Raw genomic sequence first — 23,867 nt, 5'->3', positions numbered from 1 at the left:
CTGATTAAAGGTAGGCAACGCATCTGCATTTCCGGATGTCTATGGGAAACGGTCGTCTCGCTATTTTGGCGAATTCAGGTGGCGGTTTGCTTGTGTGCCACCTTTGGATATTAAAAAAACGAGAAATTAATTCAAACACGTATAGAAGTAGGAGCGTTGTTCAATTATCTAACTTGTAATCTTACCAATTGCCTGACGGGCATAAATACCTTAGAGCAGATTTAAAAGATTGTGAGAGTTATATTTAATACCCATTCTCTAATAAGCGACTAACTGCGCGGGACTGCACGCATTAAAATTCTATTTCTATAAACGGACTAGGCAAAGCGCAGCCGCTGTTATAAAAAAATCCTGCCACTTTTCTGATGCTGACAGCGCAGCGTTATAAGCCAGTTTAGAACTTTCTTAATGTTTATTTTTTGACAGGGGAATTGCGTGATGTTGACAGGTCCTGTCATTTATAATTCAAAGGTCGTGTTATTGGAAATGATTCCTACATAGGTTATAGAAACAATCGGTTAGAAGAAGTGGAAATGAGGTTTAAGCAATAGTGAGCATCGCTAGTAAATGTGATTGCACCGCCTCGCTAAATATAGAAACAACGGCAACATTTAGTAGACTACGATTCAATGTACCCTTGGATCTTGTACTCTGGATAATGGATTACTCTTTTACTATTATATACACAATTTTGTTTTAAACATTGTATTTAACAACTTAGTAACCTGAGAGAAAAACTTACGGAATTGGATATCAAAAATACATTTTTTAAATCCTCTTTCGTTGTAAAGTATTGAAGCTACCAAATCTTAATAACTTTTTTAGTAAAATTATATAGTTTTCGTTATTCAGATATCAAACATTTTACAATATTAACTACGAAGAGAGGCCTCAAAAATTAATAATTCAAAGTCGACAAGTTTTCATATTCAACATTTTTAAATTGTTTACGTATTATTTAATCGTCTAAAACAACTTATTGTATAATGTGAACACGTCAACGGATATTATTGTATTAGGCATATTGATTGCTTTAATGGTTTTGACATCCGGTCAAAAATGACTGCTTATTCTTTTTATAAAAGTTTCCGTCATTGGGTGACAATATAACGTTACCTAAAGGAACTATAAAACTTTGAAAAACTACTTTGAAATTATGTGATCACTTTGTGGTGTTATTCAAAGATAAAAGTTTTAATATTACAAATCGTCAATAGTGTAAAGTTCTTATAAATATTTTTAGTGTATGTTTTTTGTTAATTATATAATTGATTTTAACCCGATAACTTAGATATTTGGAATTTCGTTGGTACATAAACAATAATAATTAAAAATATATATTGAAATCGAAAACCGTATATCTAATCTTACTAATATTATAAATGCGAATGTTTAGATGGATGGATGTTTGTTAGAAAATATCTTCGGAACAGTTCAACAGATCTTGATGAAATTTGGCACAAAAGTAGAACATAGTCTGGAAGAACACATAGGTTACTAATAAAGTTTTTTTAAATTAATTCTACGCGGACGGAGTCGCGGACGACAACTAGTAAAATATAATTTTGTTATTCCACTATTCTTGTAAAGTTTAACAACGCGAAAGGTAAACAAAACATAAAGTGGCCTTATTTGTGCACTTTATTTACAGCAATTTACAAGAATAAATTACATCGTATAAGAGAGAAATGTCCTGGCGTACGCAATCAAAAAAAAATCTCCATTAAACGATGTTATCGTCGGTTCAATGAACGTAGATAAGCCTACATTAACAAACATGTAGTGTACTAATGAAAGGTTACGTTCCTTTACTTTTCTTTTACTTTTTACGTTTCTTTTTAATTTCGCGCGGACGGAGACTCGAGTGACAGCTAGTCTTACCTAAATCTAAATATTATGTACATCTAAATTTATGTTAAGTAAATATAAATACTTTCGAAGTCTTTAAATACTCGTAATTCGTTTGCTGAGATTATTACGTAATTCTACAAAGACCTCATTGAATGCCTGTTCGATGATTTCTTCTGTTACGACACACTACAATGCACTCTAATGACTTTACGATGCTTATCTGACAAATTCACGGACATTGCCATTAAAAATAGTACGTAATATGTTGTATAATATTTATTTGGAAGTAAAAGATGAACTAAATAATTGATTGTTTTAAATTATGATAACTAGCTATAACAAAATAAAACTTCCTTTACAGGAGTTTTGTGTGAGATGAATTGGTACATATATAGATCAGTTGCTAGCAGATTATTTGAAATATAACTTTATATAATTAGATATTAAATACAGGAGAATATACCTATGTATACAGTCAAACCTAGATAAGTAAGATCCGAGGAACTGCGATATATCGCGCTCTTACCCAAGTTTCCCGCTTATGGGAATCGTCAGTCGAGACCGGTCAATGACTCTTGTTTAAAGCGGTGTCTCGGGTTCTACTATATTTGTAATTGGAAGAAACAATAATTAAGATATAGCGTTGAATTGCCTACTTTGTCGTGTAATGTTAGGACGATGACTTCGTCGTTTCGGTCCACATAACCGCAAAATAAGAGCAAATTGTTGACTATTTAGATGTAGGTCTGTTCCGATCGCTGTCTAACTAGTTCGCGGCACTGGAGAAAGAGTAAAAACAATAAAATATACAAAATCAATTGCTAACTCTCGAAGCTTCGTTTTCCTAACGATTCTGTTACCTATAACATTATAAGACCAGCGATGAACTCATTTTTCACACAAATATAACTATGATACAGACGCCGTATTAATAGGTTTAGTTCGAACCAAACTCACCTTCATTTATCATTACTGAAAATATGTATCCGAAGTACATGTTTTATTATTCTGAACTTCAATATTTATTATACTTACAGTTTCATTTGTAAATATGATTCTTATAAAGTCATAATTTAAAGTTTATAATCCTTTAACATAACGAAGAAAGTTAAGTGACATTTATTTAGTAGGTACAGTACTGACATCGGGCTCTCACAGCCGGAGACAGGTAAAATATGCAAGAATGTTAACAGTTTGCGACAGCGGAGCGAGCACGAATTGCTAGTTATCGCTTTTGATAGCTTAAGACAGGCTTCCACTGCGATCCTGCGCACGGCTGATAACAACGAACGCGACGTGTAATTTTACCTTTCAAATTAATCGATTAGTTGCGTATCCGTATCCATAAACAAACTGCATATTAACCTAAAACCCAGAAACTCCAAAATATTCCTCGTTAAACACTTTTTCACATAATTGTCCTAATATAATTTGGGTAGTTTATTTTAGAACAATTATGTGAAAGTGTTTTTTCTTTCTAAATATTCACCGCAGTTGTCAATGTATCAAATTTTAAATTCCTATGTAAACTTAGTCTATCTTGGATTCAAATAAAACTTGTTTGTGCTATAAACGAGGTTGTTTCAACCGTGCGTCATGCCGATCGGTCGGACCGGATGCAGTGGAAACTCACCTTAAAACATGTCGCGAACGATTCCGCGCATAAAACGCGTTCTTCTGCTTTCACCTGTTGCGAGATGGGTTTGACAACGGGTATTCGTTTTACATCGTTTTGTACACGGCGAAAGCCTCACTGCCGCTATGTCCACTAATTTTTTTTTTATACTAAAGGCCGCTGGCAATGATAATTTGGTTAATTTATGAATAACGATTTTTTTGATATCGAATTTTCTACAGATGTTAATTATGTCGACATTTAAATTCAGACATTTTTATATACTACAGGTGAATGTTAAAAGGTTTTTAAACATATTACTGTTAGTTACACAGAACGGTTTTGATAAATAAAATGTCTTATATGTGAGGCAAACATCAAACGAATATAATATAGCTACGGCCGGTTTACGACCCAAATCAAAAGTGAAATTAGAATACAGAAATTTGTTTGTAAACCCAGCTAAATCATCGAAATTCAAGTCAGTTGATTTTTTAAATGTACATCGAAATTGTCTTTCCTCATCTATATATATAAAAGAAAGTCGTGTTAGTTACACTATTTATAACTCAAGAACGGCTGAATCGATTTGACTGAAAATTGATGGGGAGGTAGCTTAGAACTAGGAGACGGACATAGGAACTTTTTTATCTTGTGTGCATTTTTTTTATCCGCGCGGACGGAGTCGCGGGTAAAAGCTAGTACTTTAATATCTGGCTATACGAGTAAATGACATTTTACATTTACAAATAATTACAAAACCTGTCTCGCTCTTAATCCTTTTAAAAAAAACATATTTAAAATACGTCAAAACTTAAGAATCTCAATGATTACAAAAGGTTAAATTCCTAATTAAAATTCTCCAATAAATTATATAACCAGATTTATGTATAACGATTCTTTCAAATAACCTTGAAGTCTTTTGACATTTTATTCTAATCAAATGTAATAATTTTTCCAGATTTCCTGATCCACCATTCAACATATAATTTGGTAAGAATATTTATATATTTATCTAGCAATATTATTGCAAATATATGGACTGGAAACCTACTTTATATTGTAAGGTGCAATATATTCGCTAAAGGTTACGATAGTTCAAATTAATGGTATGAAATCGATTTATTGTCGATACAAAATCGATTCGGCCGATGATGTCTTAATTCGATATTATTGTAATCGATTCCTCATTCTCGATAGCGATGTGTAATTAATATTTATATAATGTTTCTAAATATCAGAATAGTTTCTAATAAATGTATTCTACTAAATTTAAATCAGACGTCTGGCAATATACCAATTCAAATTAAATTCTTTTATACTTTACGTTTTTGGTCGGTGGCTCAAGGGTTAAGCACTTGACTTGCAATCTGCAGGTCCTGGGTTCGAAACCCGCCATGTACCAATGTGTTTTTCGATTCTCGATTTACATATGTACATTTATCCGACGTTGTTATGGTGAAGGAAAATATCGTGATGCAACCTGCACATATCTGAGAAGAAATTCAATGATATGTATGAAGTCAACCCGCACTTGGCCAGCGTGGTTGATTATGGCCTAGTCACCCCTAACTTTGGGTAGGCTCCGAGCCCCTCAGTGGATGATACTTTACTTTTTTATTACAAATAAGATGTTTGTTCAAATTAGGCGGTAAACTTATGGTCAATATAATATGAATCATTAATTGTTGATTTGAGAGCCGAAAATCCCTGTATAAAACATGTCGTCATCCTTTTCATTATCTTTGAAAAAACATAGATAACAATGTTTTTTATACATGGATTTTTGTGTCTGAAACAAAAGATAAATTTTGAAATTACAAACTCACAATTAGAAATTTTACCCCTTTCTTACGTAAACAATAAAAAATAAATAAAATCATCCCATAACTGAATAACCAAATGTCAACCAGCATCAGTGTTATGTCATAATTTAACACATTAAAGTGTTTGAATAGTTGCTTTGAAAACGTGTGAAATGCAAACATAAGGGAAAGTCACCTTTAGCGGACCACAGATTGTACGCACGTAATTATTCCGCGATGCAAGCCAACCGTAGACCGTTCATCTTACGGCGTATTTCCACTGTCGTAACACTTGTCTAACAACAACATTTAATCATCCCTTTCATTTAACTTTAACAGTGGTAGACGTTAGCAACATGACGCTCGAACGGGCCGGCTCGCCCGAGAACACGTAAACTTGTAGAAAAACATTTGATATACAATATAATACCTATTTGTATTTACCTTTACATTCTTATGGGGAAGCATACGTCAAGCAATAATTGTCTTTTAACTGATGATGACAATAGCACTTATCTTTTAAATATACTACAGTACTAACTGCTAATGTTACCTGACCTCACATTTCGACACCTTTGATAACAAAATTTGTACAGCGTTACGATGTTGGATAATGTGGCTTTACTAAATCTTGCAGACGTAATGTCTAGCCGTAAATTCACGCAGTAATCCTTACTTTAATGATCGCAAACAGTGTAGTCAGATTAATGTACTTAATCTCGTTATCAAAAGACAAAGAAATGTTATTTGGGTTTACGGTCTTTTATAGGTCGTAATATTGAAAGAAGTCTTTAAGTTTTTAATCCAACTTTGATGCTCGGAAATATGAACTGTCTGTTGAAAATATTTTTTATAAATTTCATGACTTTTCCAATTACCGTCTTGGTACCTTTCAAAAAGAGTTAAGTATAGTACATCATATCAAAGACGTTATTAGTCGGTACATATTCGGTGCAGAGATTTTATACTCCAAGTACTTAATCTGCTTTAACCGTTTTTGCATCTTTACATTTTGACCTTTTTAGATAACCTCAAAAAAAACTTCGCGTCGAAAAAAGAAAGTACTTTCAAAAGATAAAGGGATAAGTTACAGATGTAATTAGTAAAATAAAATGTCACAACCACATTTCTGTTGGGTTTTAATTTACTTACCACTAAAGTTAAGATATCGAGGCAAAAGACGTGATTAAAGGTATGTCTTACTTTAATAAAAAAGAAAATAAAGTTTCTTTACCTTTCGTATGGACAACGTCCTATAACATTGAATTTGAAATAAGAATTCCTATCAACTATTACCATAAAAGGAGTACGTTTAGAATATTAAAACAATTGAAGGTAGGACTAAACTAAATCAGAAAGGCCATGGAAATTGTTAAAGAAAACAAAGATATTTTATTCCGTTTATTAAAAACTAGCTGAAGCCCGTAATTCCATACGCGCCGAATTAAAAAAACCTTGTAACCTATGTGTTTTTCCAGACTATGCTCTCTCTACATCTATGCTAAACATAGCATTTCCATTTCCTTCATCCATCTAAATATTAGATAAAGATATCAGAATAAAAATAATTTCTACTTAATCTCGTTAACGTAATAAAAGATTAATACAAAGAATGCACAAATCACCGATACAATTATGTTAATACAATAAGAAAGTCAACGAACAAAGATCGTCAATAACTCTCACGCAGCCTGCTCCACTGCCAACGTTCAATTTCTAAGTATACTGCTCTTTGAATGACAAATCAATAGTTTTTCACATTTCTTAGTGTTATGGGAAACTGGGACAATTGTTAGGAAGCAATAAACTGTATTACTTACTTGTTTATTGGATGTACGGAAGGAAGGGAGTGTTTTGTTTGTTACGTATTGTTTTGTGTCGCAACTTGTTATGAAACATTCGTAGGAAAATTAAAAACGATTTGTTTTTGTTTTGATAATGAAACCCTGCACTTATGTATGATTGATTATTTACCTACTTAAGGTTATTACATTAAAGGTATTTTTATAAACAGATAACATGTAATCAAGATTAATTAAATTAATCTGAAAAATAATTTAGTAAGGAGTATTTGTTAAAAAATAAGTGATTAATTTCTCTTAATGTTATTTTTTTGTACGAAAGTCTTATGTAATGCGCTGCCTCGAATTCCACGTTATAATTAGTGGGCTGTGCAGAAACACTAAATCATTAAATATCGGCGAACACATTCTACCGCTTACTTAGTTGTTATGTTTTGTAATATATGAGGTTATTAACTGGTTATATATTGCAATTTCTTTTGATGCTTCGTAATATACGAGTAAATAAAAAATTGTACGTCATTTATAAATCTTGAAATGTCATCGCTAATATTATTTTTATCTGGGGGCCTAGCACGAAAATTTGCGATAAATATTCGTATCTTTATCGACAAAATTTTCATGAAATTTGGAGTTGCACTTTACGTCCGATAGAGGGAAGATAAAAAAACGTACAAGCGAATTGAGTGCTTACTCTTCTTTAAAGTCTATCTTTAAAGTCTTCTATATTCAAGTTCTTCCGTCCATCATTTGATTCACTTTTACTATTAACATTCACGCGACGCGGTGAAAACAATCGCTCTGTCATTCTGTCCGTATATGTATAATGTATACAGGTGCACTTTCACCGGGTTTCGTTCAAAATATTTTAATAAACGACCTTACGTCGGATCCTGTTATCTTTATGAGCTTAGACTGTCCCCGTATTGGTTTTACGATGACTTCAACCATAACCGGTTTATTTTTAATATCTATAACCATTCGAGGTAAAAAAATTAATAATTTATAGGCAACTAACACTAAAAATAATATTCAAAAGTTTTATAGGTAGCTGTCGCCCGCGACTCCGTCCGCGCGCATTTAAAAGAACTTAGTAGGGGTATGAAAAATAGATAGTAGCCGATTCTCAGATCTACTGAATATGTATATAAAATTTCATAAAAATCGGTCACGCCGTTTCGGAGGAATTTGATTACTAACATTTCGACACGAAAATTTTATATACAAGATTTACTAAGTGAGAGCCTTTTGTACAACAAATATTATGTATCTTTCTTCCAGTTGTATAGATTCTTTATCTCAGACGTATAATTCATAATAATAATACAAATTACACTAGTTGTGATGAAAGTATTAAAAAGTATAAGAGGAAAGAAGACTCATTAAGTAGTATCATTAAACTATAAAACTATGCCGTGTTCACACCGTTACGGTTATAGCTAAAGGGGACACTTAGGAGACACGACATTGAACAAACTTTATCATAATGAGTACAGCATATAGTGAGCTCTAAAAATATCAAGATGTATTAATCCTTTACCGTGATAAGCTAATCTTAATACTACCTGCGTATAAATAAAATTTATAAAGTATATATGTGCTTGTACTGGCAAATATTGTTACATGCCTTTTGATTGCGTAGTTACTTTTTTTATAATATGAAATATTGCGAGTTGTTGAAATATAGTTTTGTAAATATAAATTGCTACCAAAATTTCATATATCAACCTTACAACATGATAATCAGAGTTGCGTACGTTTGATACTTGCTTAAGAATTTGTTTTATAATTGAACCTTTTTATGTTATCATAGAATGGCTTTATTTACCTTGGGTTTCTGAGACTAAAAATGATCTGAGTATAAAACATATCGTCATCCCTGTCAATTATCTTTAAAACAGAGATAATATGTTTTAAATTGGCCTCAAAAACCCACGATGGATATAGTAGGACAGGTATTGTTCTGTAAACGTCCACGACATAAAGATCTTCACAAAAATAAATTGTTATCTCTATTTGAAAATTTGTTTTTTGGAACGAAGTTTCTTATCGCGCGTTGTGAAAGGGGGCTAGACGGAAAAAATTCTTACGAATAGTTGTCACGACACTTTTTGCTATAGTAAGTATGTTAACGACGAATGAGCGCTACTTCACCATGGCAACGACGTGACAATATATAACGAAAATTCATAGAAATAAAATGTACTTCTTGTGAAGACTGAAGACTTTTTTATTTCATAGAATAAACATTGGTTCCTTCACTAATTAATCGAAAGGAACTTCGTTCCATCCTGGTGTCCCTTGACACCTCTCAAGTTTTATGTTTTTTATAGTCAATACAACAGTGAAAACACATTATTATGGTTTCATTTCTGTTTCATGGTAAGTTAAGTAAAAAATGCTTGTTCCCCTGTAGTATTACCATCACTCTCCATAAACACTAGTCAAAAAAGAGTTATGAACGTGATAGAGAGATAACACGACTGAATGAATGAATAATGTTCGAAACCACGAAACTTATAATAAATAATTAAAACATCACAACATTGGTTATGTGACGTAGAAAATGAGTCAGTTATTTTTCAAATTCACTGTGGCTCGCGCTGAGCGTTCCACTATACCATATAACCTTTAAACAAGTTTGGTTAAGATCATAACATTTTTGTACAGTCGCAAACGAAAGTGTTTTGTGTTACAAATAACTTTGCTACAATTTTTGTGTCACAATATTTCATTTTTATCTTCTTAATTCTGGAGGAATATAGGAGAAAATTTGTTGAATCCAAATTTCTTATAACACTTAGAACATTCTGATCTCTTATAATTTTTCCCCCGAGATCCGGATTCTATTAAATAATCTTATTTGACCTTATGAACACCTGATAGTAATTAGTATGTTCAAAGGAATGCATAGGTAAAGTTATTATTTTTTTAGTTTAACTTCCTTATGTTTATAATTTGAAACACTTGTCGTTTTGACTGTACTAAAAAGGATCATTTTTTCATAAGAGGTAGGTGTGTCAGGCACGTTAATGGTGGAGCTTCAATTCCCGATCGCGTGCTTCGTGTTTTCGCTTTTTTTATCTCATGTCCGATGTTCTCGATGTAGTTTTTATAATACTTTTTTAGGAAGATCAAAATATTACGAAGACGAAAGGTGATGGAATGTAACTTTAAAGGATTGTCTTGTATTGAGTAGTTCTAAACTAATCTGATAACATTTAGTTCGCTTTTATAGTTATGTGTTCTAGAAGGAAGGAATGTAAGAGGTAATCTAATCTTACTAATATTATAAATGGGAATGTTTGAATTGATGGATGAATGTTTGTTTGAAGTTATCTCCAGAAAGACTCAACGAATCTTAATGAAAGGCACGGTTGTAGAACAGAGTCTGGAAGAACACATAGACTACTTGTGAAGTTTTGGAACGAAGTTCCTTATCGCACGTCGTGAAAGGGGGCTAGACGGAAAAAATTCTTACGAAAAGTTGTCACGACACTTTTTGCTATAGTAAGTATGTTAACGACGAATGAGCGCTACTTCACCATGGCAACGACGTGACAATATATAACGAACATTCATAGAAATAAAATGTACTTCTTGTGAAGACTTAAGTTTTTTATTCATAGAATAAATATTGGTTCCTTCACTAATTAATAGAAAGGAACTTCGTTCCATCCGGGTGTCCCTTGACACCTCTCAAGTTTTTTTTTTAATATCGCGCGGATTGAGTCGCGGGCGACAGCTAGTGATTTATAAAAGTCACTTCACCATCGTATCGTCGTCAACAAAATTTGGTACGTGCTTCATATTTGAAAAAAAAAAAAAACTACACACGTCAAAGTAAAAACTGAAGTGTCTTTTTTGGAAAACTAATTTTAATCCATTTTAATAACGAGTGCAATTCATATTTTATATAGTTTTTAAAATCTAACACATTTAATGATTCATTTCAAATGTTGCTGACGTATTAGAAATTAAAACGTCGACATTCGATTTGCGTGGCGCTGCTTGAATATCGATACAGATTTATCGATTAAAATAAATCGATACTTCCTGTAAATCGATTTAAGATGTTACGTAAAGTGAAATGTTTATAACACGCAAATTCGATATATACCCGTACTTAGTAAACTAGCCCATTTTGTTCCAACATATTAAATACGGTTCGGAGTTGTTTTTTTTTTCAATAATTCTATTATTTATCTATGATATATGTTATGTTTTGTAACATAAGCACGTACAAGTATAATAAAATTACAGAATTAATAAATTATCTACAACGTCTGATAGGATTTTTTTTTATTTGTACTGTGTCGATTTCACATAACTATTTTGTGAAATTGTTCCCAGTACAAATCATTAATTTATATCTAGATCTAGCACGTCTATCTAGGTCTCAAATTCAGGTCTCTAGTATAACCTAACAAAAGCACATATTATTTCCAATTATATGTAATCAAGGGCCGATGTTAGTTGCCTTTGGCTAGCTAGTTACGTCTCGTGAAGGCTCGACCTCTATACCTTTCTACCTGTATTCCTAGCCTTTCCACCTCGACACCTCCTTCACCTCTCTTGTGAAAGCCTCCTCAAGGCCTTGCTGATTCAACTGTACTCACAACACGTATAGCCGTGACATTTGAAGAATGCAAAAATGCCAATCTGCAAATTGATTTCACATATTGTTTTCTTAAATTGATTTTATTGGTATATCAAGATTGTATTACAGTTATAGTAAACTAGCTGTAGCCCGCGACTCCGTCCGCGCGGAATTTAAAAAATAAAATAATAAGTAGCCTATGTGTTCTTCTAGACTATGTTCTACATCTGTGCTAAGTTACATCAAGATCCGTTGAGCCGTTCCGGAGATACTTTCAAACAAACATCCATCCATCTAAACATTCGCATTTACAATAATAGTAAGATTTAAAAATAACGATATTTTATGTTATTATTACGGTTTTTGGAAGGTTGATCATTTTAATTGTTAATTAATTGCTTGTTAAGTGTTTTTCAATATATTGCTGGGTTAACGACATAGTTGTTAATGCTATGATGTTGTTAATGATATTTTGTGATTCGATGGAAATTTAAGCCTCCTGCGGTACAAATCTAATATATAAAATTCTCGTGTCACAGTTTTCGTTCCCGTACTCCTCCGAAACGGCTTGACCGATTCTCATGAAATTTTGTGAGCATATTCAGTAGGTCTGAGAATCGGCCAACATCTATTTTTCATTTTATTTTTTTTAACTGCGCGCGGACGGAGTCGCGGGCGACAGCTAGTATTATATACGTTTTTGTAAATGACAATGTCTCACTTGAGAACTATATAATTGAAAATATAAGTGTTAGTTGATATGATGTTCAAAGCTCGAAATAAACCTAACTAGTTGTAAGTTTAATAAAACAAGTTCCTTGTTCAAGGTTTTCAATAATACGTTTAGCAATATTTGATTCACACGACGTTACTATCGGTGACCTTTGCCGTTCCACAGAATGTATCTGTCAATGCCGTGCTGCGTGTAAAGAAACGTTGCTATACGAACTAGCTTGTGGTAAATTGTAACAACGTACTATGAGTAAAGTCTACGTAAAAAGTTTTTATGCCTTTTAAGTAAACAATCAGTTCAATCTGAAATCACAAGTTTGCAAATAAACAAACGACGGTTATCATTTTATTTGTTGTACTATTTTATTGTTAGTTGTAATTTTGTGAATTAAATTGAATGGTAATTATACCATAATATGCTTATGCAATTATTCGTAATTTATATAAAGTTTATTCTAAAAAAACAAATTTATGTATAAAAAACTTCCTTAAGACGTCCTAGTACGTGGCATAATACATAATGTAACTAGCTGTCGCCCGCGACTCCGTCTGCGCGGTGTTAAAAAGAAACTTAAGCAGCCTATGTGTTCTTACAGAGTATGTTCTACATCTGTGCCAAATTTCATCAAGACCCGTTTAGCCGTTCCGGAAATATCTTCAAAAAACATCCATCCATCCATCTAAACTTTCGCTTTTATACTAAGACTAGTTGTCGCCAGCGACTCCGTCCGCGCGGTGTTAAAAAAATTTAGTAAGCAGCCTATGTGTTCTTCCAGACTATATTCTACATCTGTGCCAAATTTCATCAAGATCCGTTCAGCCGTTACGGAGATACCTTCAAGAAAACATCCATCCATTCATCCATCTAAACATTCGAATTTATAATATTAGTAAGATTAAAGTATTGCAAGTCAAAGAAATTCTACGAAACTCGATAAAAAAATCTATTTCCTTTAGCGAAAGAAGTTCCATTTCATTTGTCATCGAATGTTGTTGGCATAATGATCATCGCAGTTTCCTAGTATTAGCGATGCAGGGAAGTGCACATGTCAGGGCAGCTTTCTATCCGCGTTTCATATGCAATATTAAAAACATACGTATACTGTGTTGTGCATAAATGAATATGCTAAAACATCTACAAAGTTAATATTTAATACATTTCTTTCATAAGTTCAATCTTCTAACAATCACACAGAAGACATGCGTGAAGTGGAAGTAATTCCGCGTTTCGTCTGATGAGTCCACACTCAACACTCAATTAGACCTAATTTTAGTCCTCTTTCCCTTCCCACCCTTTTCTTATTAGGAAATAATAGGAAGGGGAAGTGGATATGGCGAAGCAGGGGACGTTTAAGAAGGGCAAATATCCTCTTTCTGTGCGTCCTCTTCTCCGTTGATTAAAGGTAGGCAACGCATCAGCATTTGTGGATGTGTATGGTTAACGGTCGCCTCGCTATTTTGGCGAATTCAGGTGGTCGTTTGCTCGTTTGCCGTGCCACCACGTTTGATGTATAAAAAAAAAATCAAATGCCGCAATTCCCGTATAAAATATATTGCTATTTCAATTTTTCCTATGACAATGAAAGGGATGAAAACATTTTTGTATTTGTGTGTTCTTACTAAATGAAATAGTTTAAAATATAATATTTAATATACGTAATAAATTAATATTCAAAGTAGACAATTGGAACTAGTTATCTATAAATCAAGGCTTATAAATTACGATTATCACATTAAATAATAATGGGTGAAAACGTTAATTAGTCCTTCCTAACTCTTTAGCTCGACTCCACTCGTTTCGATCAATTATGAATGAACAATATCCGCAAAATAAAGGCTAATTTTACTAATAGCTTCTGAAATAACAAGCATTATGATTGATCAATCAAGTAACTATTTTAATTATGAAGTAATAAAGGAATCGTGATATACAAATCTACGAGTATATGCGGCCGACAAATCTACAAATAGTATTTTGAGAGCATAACGCAAAATTTCAAACAAGTTTACTTTTAAGATTTCAATGAGCAATAATAATATAAATATTTTTTTTTAAATGTCGACAAAATACGGACAAAGGCACAGAAAATATGCAAATAAACAACACAGAAATATTGCCTTAACACAATAATACGTTAATCAATAAACAAATGACAGTCTTCGAAAAAAATAAAACCAATCAAATGGCAAAAAAACTTTCCTTTATTTGACCTGAGACGAGGAATTCACATCGTTGTAAAGATCAAAGATCATTGGGATACGAAAAACTGGTCACAAACACTTGATACGACAATGTTCTACCACTTTCACAGTTTATAGTGTTGCATTCGTTTTATTGCTGCCTTTTAAATAACATAAAATAAACTTGTTCATGACAGATATTTTAGTTTTATACATACCAAACCAGTCAATCTTTTTATATCTACACCTATTATACTACGAATCATAAAAAACAGATTACTTTTAGTTTAATTATTAGACTAAAACTTTGAAAGATTTGAAATTACTATTTTGTTTAGGACGAATTAGCAGTCTCGAAATCTTTTTTTCCCATTTACTTAAGTTCGGCGCACCAGGTTTCCATCCTGTATATTCCGTCATCTTTGTCATCATTCCCTTCTTGATCATGTCACCTTTCAATCCGTCCATTTTTTCCTTAACTTTTGTTTAATATATGTAATATATATAAAGATATATACCAACTATTAAGAATTGAGTATTTTAGATAAATAAGTAGAATGTGAGATGTTTGATATTTAAATAAATATATCACGACTAATTTGACCTTCGTTTGGTATGCGGACATTTGACTACATCATGCAAATCACATATAATTTATGACTTATACGGCTTAACAATATCATTATGAAGAGCATGAATATATTTAACCTACAAAATAAATTTAATCATAGAATTTACAGTTTTCATGTCCTAATAAATTAAATCTTTCGACAAGTTATGGTCAATATTTTAATGATATTTTGAGGTCAAATAGACATATTTTAAGGTCGTGAATCCTAATTCAAATAAAATTGAACATCCGTTACTTATAAAGATGTAAATTATTCATAATTAATAGGTTAGGCAGTAATTTTAATATACCGTCTGGAATAATTCTAGCATATTTTTTGTTTTCTTTTACCATAAATCTAAATTTGTTTTGTATATTGGTTATTTTCTATGATAACTGATGCCTAATATTGTTCCATTTGAGTTCGTTTAGAAGTAATAGCCTCTTTAGAATAATTCTTTAAATGCCTAACATTTATCTCTAGTTTCAAATGGTTAGAAAAAAAGCCTTACTAATATTATAAATGCGAATGTTTGAATGAATGCATGGATGTTTGTTAGAAGGTATTCCAGAACAGCTGCATGGGTCTTGCTGAAATTTGGCATAGATGTAAAAAATTGACTACTAATTACGTTTTTTTATTTTGCGCGGACAAAGTAGCGGGCGACAGCTATAGCATATATGCCATGTATCTTTTGTATCTGACCACCACAGGCAATCAAGGGTAAGTTTATGTTTGATTATATCCTTAATTGAATTTCTTTAGTTCATTCGACTCCGCATACGTATACTAGATGAAAGTCCGAGCTAGCTGCGCCATTGTTAGGTCGCCCTCCACTCAAGGTGAGTCGGTTGACTGACCGGTTGCATTCCACTTAAGTCATCGACTATTTTCATTTAATATGCGATTTAACATCGATTAAATGTCAACAAGAAGATCTGGTGACTCAACAGAGGTTAAGGTGTAGCCGGGGACAAATGCCACTCAAATCTGATGAGATCTCAGTTTAGAAAAAAATCAATAGATTCCTCACTTTCAGAGATTTTATTTATTGGGTAGTTGAGAACATTTGATTCAAGTTTTAATCACATCTTTTATTTCTTACAATTATTAAACTAGTGTCAATCTTAGAATACTGAAGTTCAATGACTATTACCAAGGCTCCTATATTAAGGTACTGGCCATAGAGTATCGTGCATCAAATTGTTTTTATGATCAAGTCAAATTTTAACTAAATAAATTAAGAATAAAACATTGTATATTTGTTTCTGAGACCAAAATCTCCATTTAAAACATATTTATCTCTCTTTTGTCAATAATCAGGGATGACGATATGTTTAATACAGAGACCATTTGATCTCAAAAACCAACGGTTAGCTTTTATTTGTATCTGATCTATTACGAGCAAAAAAACTATAGAATATCAGAGCTTATTTATACTAGAGCTGCGTCATGAAGAAATGTTTTGCAACTACCGTCAGTCGACTACAACGTAGGCTTACGAAAACTGACTGCGGTTTGTGGCTACTGGTTGGTCAAGTTATGGTTACAATATTAAATTTATATTTTCAGTTACTAATAAAAATGTTAGTATTATATTATTTAATGAAAGATGCAAAGACAATGGAAACTTACAGCAAACAAGCTACGAACAACAAAGACATTTAAACATTCAAATACAAATAGACAAGGGAATAAAAAGTTGAATTGACATAAGAACTTTTTGCAGTCACGCATAGGAATATGTTAAATATATTCAAGGTCTAATTTACTTTATATTTCCGTGTATATAATTAATATTTATTTTGTAATAAAACCATACAAATAAACCATGCAATAACCCTGTTAAAAAAGATTGTCGCACATTTCCTTAATTGTTGTAAAATGTGACTGATTTATAAATGAACAGCTTCAAAGGTTTACTTAGTTATATGAGAAAAAGGTTTGTTATTTTACAGTGTTCCCATTTTTTCGGAAATTTTGGTTTATATAATGTAACTATAAATTCATTTATCAAAATATGTGCGGTTTATATTTACGAAGTAAAACGCAATCGACTTCTATCTAAACACGGCGAGAGAGAGCTGACCGGGAGATATATTGCTCTTCGTAATTGACTTTCATCTATCTCAAGAATTCTAATACATGTTACCTAAGAGGGGAAACTAAAATATTTACCAAGTATTACTGTATCGACAACGACGACATTAAAAAAGTCGGTGGATCGCACTGGATAAATACCGCCAGAGACAGACACAAATGGGAATCTTTGGAGGAGGCCTTCACCTGAGAGGGGTCCATGCATATAAATATTATAAATTAAATTGAAAAATCTTATAAATAACTGTTAAATATACATATAATAATATTTGTTTTTTTTGTAATTTTATTAGGCTTTTTTGTAATGCATGGAATAAAAGGCTTTTTTATTTATTTTATTTATTTATTTATTATTACTGTAACACTCAGAATCGAATTAGATACAAAATTAACACTAAATAACTTCTCCATTGATTAATTAACGATTCTATGAGTAAGTTAAGCAGTTAGTAAGTAAATAATTTAATTGAAAATATAATTTGTGATAAATTCATAAACGTTTTCTACAGTTCTTGTTAAAATAGTTTTATTAAACAAAGAAAATCTTGTTACATTTAATAAAATATAACAATTCACGTTGCATTCTAATACATCGCGGAATACAAATAAAGTTTAAATTGGCCTGTATGTTTCAACTAATGATCTAAATAGGTACAAAAAGCGCATAAACATTTTAGCGTGGTGCGACTAAACAAAAACAATTCACATGTCAATGTTACTGCATTGTTACAGCATTGTTTTTACATCGAGCTTCAAGAAATATAGCCAGCGTCGCATTTTGATACAAAAATAAACAAAATAACTTCAAAATTTATTAATATAACTTACTGTTTTATTACTCTAAGATTATATTTACATACTTCTAAATTGGTACAATGTGTAGACTATATATATTAGTAATTGCACGCAGATATATTTCCGTACAGACATATATGAAAACCCCTTAAAAATTACCATCCTTTCAGTAAGAATATAAGATTATGCACATCAATAGGAATTATTAGAAAACTCAATTTTCAAATATGTATTCAAAACGTTTCTATTCAAATACTTTTAACTTCGTACTTCACTTTTTTAAATAACCCTTTACATTACTACAAATATCAGTATTTATTGACTCATTCACAAAGGGAGAGGCGAGCGTCTCTACTACTTAAAGAAGCCACGCACTTATATAGCAAGCAGACTGGATCCCAATGGTGTTGAGAGATTAACAAATATTGACGAGTTCGTGTACTGTTAGTACGGTACACTGTTCACTCATAATCCAGTTAGAAGGATGTTAAAGTATTACACATACATATTCTTGGTGCATTCTAAAACGAGAATCTAAACGATTGGGTTTCTGAGGCCATAATGTACATTTAAAACATAGTGTTATCTTTGTTTTGTCTAAGACAATGTTAGAGATGACGATATATTTTATACGGAGGTTTTGGTCTCAGAAATTTACAGTTAAAGACACAAAATAACAACACAGGAATAATAGTAATAATGATCAAAGTGTGCCCCAGCCTGGATGAGTCTTTATATACTGGAATAACGTTTAAACTTATTTATAAAGATATCTTGTTCACAATTCGGGTCTTAGTCCGATGACCTTGATACTGAAACAGACCAGTACAATCTAAATAATAAGCAGTCTTCTTGTTATGCTAATAGAACGAGGTGTTGTAGATAAAATACAACACTAAAACGAGATTTTCTCTCGCGTTCCAACACTTTGAGGTCGACACAAGAGTGAGGCAAGCGAATGCAAATCGTATGACCGACTGTGTTAGGTATTCGTGTCGCAAGGACAAAATCTTTGTTTGTACAGATACGCACATATCTGCGATAGGTACAATCGTGAACAGTGCACTATATGGGATTTATTTTTGAACTTTTGTTGTTGATGATACACAAAAAGTGTAATTTATTTTTAAATTTTTTAGATGAAAATACGAAGGTGTGTTAACTAACCGTAGGCTTCCACTGCAAAATATATGAAAAAACTAAGAGAAAAGTATGTTTTTATTTAGAATTTTTGTCAGAGAAAACCCATGGCAGGAAACAAACTATATAGTATATGGAAATATTGATTGTAAGTTAATGTAAGCTTACTTTTACCTATAATAGTAAAAAAAAATTTCATCAACTATAGTGTTTAAATGACAAACAATGCATGCACAAAGTTGAATAGTAATTTCTAAACATTCAAGTAGATAAAATCAATGAGCAGTTAAGTTGCATTTAATCTGCGAGAACCGTTAACTGTAACAGTTTGTTACATTAACGGGACGGATTAGAGATTAAGTCTAAATGACATAGTAAAAAAAAAAATGTTAATGATTTGAACTTGCTTCAAGAACCTAATCAATACCTTGTCTCTTAAAATTTCTATGTAATATAGTACTTATGTCTTTATGTTACTAAGAAGGTTATTTATATATTAATTTATTAAAAACGGTAATATATTTTATTAGTTTTTTTATTAGTTAAATGAAATTATTGTATAAACCAGCTAAAAAAACTGTTATGCCAAAATCAAAACACTATCAAATGTCATAGTATTTGGGTATTGGAAATTATTAATACAAAAATATTGCCGGGAATGTCCACTTCTTATCAGATAAAACGATACAAGTCTCCACTAGTTGATAAGCGAGGCTTGCTTAAGTGACAAGCTTGTTTACAGTAACTTATCTCGTTGAAAAGTAAACCATTTCATCTGGAATTTATTGGCTTATCATTTCCGTCATTTCTAAATATATCCAGTGACCGATATTCATATTTAAAATGTGTTTATAAAAAAACAATAACAAATAATTTTACAATAGCTATTATGCACTGTAGCATGTTATTCACGGTAACTAATTCTAAGCAGATAAAACCCTTTTTCAATAACATATGTTTCAAAACCCTCTTTAAAAAAAACAGTAAAAACTAATCTTTCATAAATGCATACCGCAGTGGAAATTTATTATGGAACAACTGACGATTTTTTATATAAAACTAGCTTTTACCAGCGACTCCGTCCGCGCGGAATAAAAAAAAAATAGAAAACGGGGTAAAAATTATCCTATGTCCGTTTCCTGGTTCTAAGCTACCTGCCCACCAATTTTCAGTCAAATCGATTCAGCCGTTCTTGAGTTATAAATGGTGTAACTAACACGACTTTCTTTTATATATATAGATTTTCTTAATTTTTTTATTTTTGTTCACAGGTACGTTACTTTTGTTCGCTGTGACACTATGACAACATACGATGGTATGGAAAAAATCAATAAACCTTATCAAACACTTTTAACGTTGATTTTTATTATTAAATTTACAAAGGTAAATAATATTCAATTATCTCAAAAGTGCTTACAGTTTCTTGGTTTGAAAAGTGTCCTTTATATGATGTATGTACTATATATTTATTATATTTAGTTAGAAACGATTTAATACATAATAAGCTGTCCAAGCCAACCGAAATCGTGGATCATTCCTGAAAGCCATATAATTGCTTTTCGAAGTAGTTTATTACGCCTCAGTATATGCAATTTTCTATCATTTTGATACAATTCCATTCCATATAGTTTTATCTGATCATATTTGTATTTCAAAATGACGTTTTATTTACCTGAATCATAAATATTTTGCAATCTTTATCAGTATTCTGGAAATATTTCCTCTACATTTGATTAGAGACGAATTGATGTTATCATGCCACACCTATGTGATGAATTCTCAGCACGACTTATTAAGTTAAACATTTAAAAAGTTGCCAGAAAGAAATATTAATCTGTGTAAAAATAATTAAAATCTAAATATGCGTATAATTTCATTAGAAAGATTCTCCAACAAAATTATTTTGTTGGAGAAATTAATAACTTAAGAAGTTGGTGTGAATTGGTGATATACCAGTTAGTTGACCCAATGACCTTGAGAAGAGAGAAGCGTAGTTTCGCATACATATTCGCTAATATCACAAATTGTTGAAACATCACCAGATGGGGACGTACTCCTGCTTTAATTCATTCATTGAAAAAAGTATCAAAACATAATTTCAAGTACTTGGAACTAAACTAGTAAACTACTTGAACTTGGTTTCTGAGACCAAAAGTTCTGTATAAAACATCGTCATCTCTTTCATTATCTTCGACAAAACTGAAATAACAAACATACTAACTAATAATAACAACGATATATTTAAACGCGGATTATGGTCTCAGAAACCCACGATTAATCGCTTCGAGTTACTATTTTCTTATTTAAACTTTTTTTTATATTGCAGAACAGTTTGGCTTTCGCGCCAAACATTCATGCACCAATCAAGTGCACCGCATCACGGAGCACATACTTGTCAAACGCCAACGTGGCCTTAGCACCGGAGCTATCTTCCTCGACGTAGCGAAAGCGTTCGATAAAGTATGGCACAACGGGCTTATATACAAGCTATATGAGTACGGAGTACCCGACCGTCTCGTATGCATAATACGAGACTTCCTAAGTAATCGCACGTTCCGCTACCGCGTCGAGGGAGTGTGCTCACAATTGCACCCCGTTCGAGCCGGGGTGCCTCAAGGTTCGGTGTTAGGGCCTGTTCTATTTACCTTATACACAAACGACATTCCCCGCGTACACGGTGTAGAGCTTGCTCTATTCGCCGATGACACCTGCGTATACACATCTGGTCGTTCACCCGAAGCTATATGTCGACGTCTCCAAACCGCTGCCAACACGTTAGGTGCCTGGTTTCGGAAATGGAGGATCGAAATTAATCCTAGCAAAAGCGCGGCGCTCTACTTTTCACGCCAGAAAGGGGCTGCTCTTCCGTCCATTAAACTCATGGACAGCCCAATACCTTGGGAAGACCAAGTTAAATACTTAGGTGTCATATTAGACTCTAAACTTAACTTCTCCGCTCATGTGACCCGGGTCAGGAACCGCGCGGCTTTCATCCTAGGTCGTCTTTCCGCGTTGATTAATAGAAAGAGTAAAATGTCCCTTCGGAACAAGGTGACACTCTATAAATCAGTAGTTCGTCCCGTCATGACGTATGCTAGTCCGGTATTCGCGCACATCGCCCCGAAACAAATACATCGACTTCAGGTGATTCAGAATAGATTCATGCGTAGAGCCACGGGAGCCCCGTGGTACATGCGCAACAGCGATCTCCATATAGACTTGGACTTGCCCACCATTGCCCAACACCTGAAGTTGGCGTCGCGTCGTTATTTTGACTCTGCCGTCGGTCATCCTAATCCGCTAGTTGTAGGTGCCGCCACCTACAATCCAATCGCGCTCGGTAAGTTTCGCCGGGATTATCGTAGACCTAGGCACGTTCTTGACTTTCAAGACGATGCAATTACTATCGCCCAGGCTAAGCTCAAACATCACAAACAGATCACACGCCGCAGTCGATGTCGGCTGCGACAATCATTCTCGCGATACGGCCTCATAGCAGGCAGGTTTTCTCCTATTAATAGTAGAAGCGTTGCTGGAGTTTCTTCCGCCACTTCTTCTCCCAGCGCTAACGCTTTCCGAAGTGGTAGTAATGTTAGCTGTATTAATAATAGCAATCAGATAATAGCAACCGATCAAGCCGAGGTTCGGCCCTCTCGGGCACCCTTGAATCGGAATGCTAAACGCGTAATGAGTGACAGCCCAAGCCGAGGTCCCCTCTCGGGGGCCCTTGCGCCCAGTCACTCCATGGAGCGTCCACCGAAGCGACCTAAGAGCTCGGTGACCTCCCAATCCGGTAATAATAACGAAGTAACAGCCCGAGCCGAGGCTCCTGAGGGAGCCCTCGAGCCTAGTTACTCTTAAACGAGGTTTAGGCTAAGCGCCATCTGCGCCCGGCCACCTCAAGCCCGGTGAAACTGTAAATGCCTCCTCAAGGCAAACAGTGACGACTCAGTCACAAAAAAAAAAAAAAAAAAAAAAAAAAAAAAAAAAAAAAAAAAAAATTTTTATAGTAGAAATTTTAATCACATGCATACTCCGAATGGGTAATATTAATTTCTATTCAATTTCGCTAAACAAACCTAATGAAAATGTATACAGGAATACATAACAGTCGATATTAACTGCAGTGGCACATGTAAAATACAAAATTTCATCTCTCTCACCCGTTAAAAAAACAAAGACAACAATGTGTGGCAAAACAAGTGTTAAGGCAGTGGAACTTCACTGTTACCTTCCAGACTTCGATGCTACTTTAAAATAGTAGCTGCAAGTTATTAAAAAAATAACAGACGCGCAAAAACATTCAACAATGTATAAACTCTTTTTCTTCATATTATGATTCACTTACTTTAAAAATATTTGAGAAGCTTCGGAACAAAAACCGATAATTCACATTTTGATTTTTTTATATTGGCAATTGGTTGTGAACTTGGCCACATTATTACACTATTCCAAAAAAAAATCTGATTTATCGTTTTTTGTTCTGACGCTCCTTATTTATCGTCATCAGCATCTCCTTGGCCTTATCCCACTCACGTAGAGTCGGCACACAAGGTTCTATAAACCTTAAAGTTATGGCTTAATTTTTTTACGGCCGGCCGACTGCCTGTCGCCAACCCTAGGGAGTAAACACAC

At 33.1% G+C, this 23,867-nt stretch overlaps 1 protein-coding gene across 4 annotated transcripts in view; it reads left to right on the top strand.

The window, feature by feature from the left end:
* The window catches only part of LOC106714513 (trichohyalin), a 62,314-nt gene that overhangs the window by 5,300 nt on the left and 33,147 nt on the right, over positions 1–23,867 (top strand). For 3 of the 4 annotated variants that reach the window (XM_045683151.1, XM_014507570.2, XM_014507569.2), the window contains exon 2: positions 4,428–4,459. The exons of the other annotated variant lie outside the window; for it this stretch is intronic. The gene's annotated coding sequence lies outside the window, so the exon portion shown is untranslated. The remainder of the gene's footprint in view (positions 1–4,427; positions 4,460–23,867) is intronic. 4 annotated transcript variants of the gene reach the window in all.

Source organism: Papilio machaon, chromosome 21, assembly GCF_912999745.1.
Source record: "Papilio machaon chromosome 21, ilPapMach1.1, whole genome shotgun sequence".
NCBI lineage: Eukaryota > Metazoa > Arthropoda > Insecta > Lepidoptera > Papilionidae > Papilio > Papilio machaon.
The sequence above is the reverse complement of the archived record's forward strand: the minus strand, read 5'-3'. Positions and strand labels throughout refer to the sequence as shown.